This window comes from Triticum aestivum, chromosome 7B, assembly GCF_018294505.1.
Source record: "Triticum aestivum cultivar Chinese Spring chromosome 7B, IWGSC CS RefSeq v2.1, whole genome shotgun sequence".
NCBI lineage: Eukaryota > Viridiplantae > Streptophyta > Magnoliopsida > Poales > Poaceae > Triticum > Triticum aestivum.
This window is the reverse complement of record NC_057813.1, coordinates 736,649,817-736,650,616: the sequence shown is the minus strand read 5'-3', so window position 1 is coordinate 736,650,616 and position 800 is coordinate 736,649,817.

Here is an 800-nt window from a genome sequence, read left to right as displayed (position 1 = left end):
CGAGGCGGGCAGGACGGGCGGGGCAGGCGCGGCGGGCGGGGGCGCGGCGGCGGCGAGGCCCTCCATGGCCGGAGCGGCAGGAGGCGGCGGGAGGAGGAGGCCGGGAGGAGGAGGAAGTTTCCTCCCGCGCGAGAGAGGAAGAGGAGTGCGGGTTGGGGGGAGATTTTCCTCTCAACCCCTACTTCTTCAGGTTGCAAACTGGTTTGAGGGTTGGACCTCTAAATTTTTTTACGGGTTTGAGGGTTTAGAGGTTCTAGTCTACGGCGTTTTTTCGGCGAAAACTGTAAAAAAAAAGCGGTTATTTTTAGAGGTTTGAGGGTTTGAGGGCTCTACTAGACTTGCTCTAACTTTGTGCACGGACGTTTTGCACTCTCTGGCAATTTATTTCATGGCATGTTTATGTACTCACATTACAATGCGTTGAAAACCTTCCGTTTCAAGTCGAATTTGGCTTGGTGGAATTTTATCCAACGACTATGGTGTCTTGTTTGTTCCTTCTTGATTTGAACGGCCTGGTTCTACCTGTCAAGCCTCGGAGAACTCATTCTTGGCTCGCCCGACCTGAAAGTTTCGGGCTAAGGGTTTGGGAGTTGCTACTTATCAGTCGACGGAAAATTTTGAAGTGGTCATTCGATTTCATATTAACCGTCGGATCAAGATCTAACGTCCATGGCATCATCTTCCACCTCGTTTTTTTCTTCCTCGCCTCCTCTTTCCCCAGGCGTCACCACGGACCACCGGCTGCGGCCGCCCCGCCCTCCCCAGAACCACCCACACAGCCGGTCTTCCGCCGCCCCAGG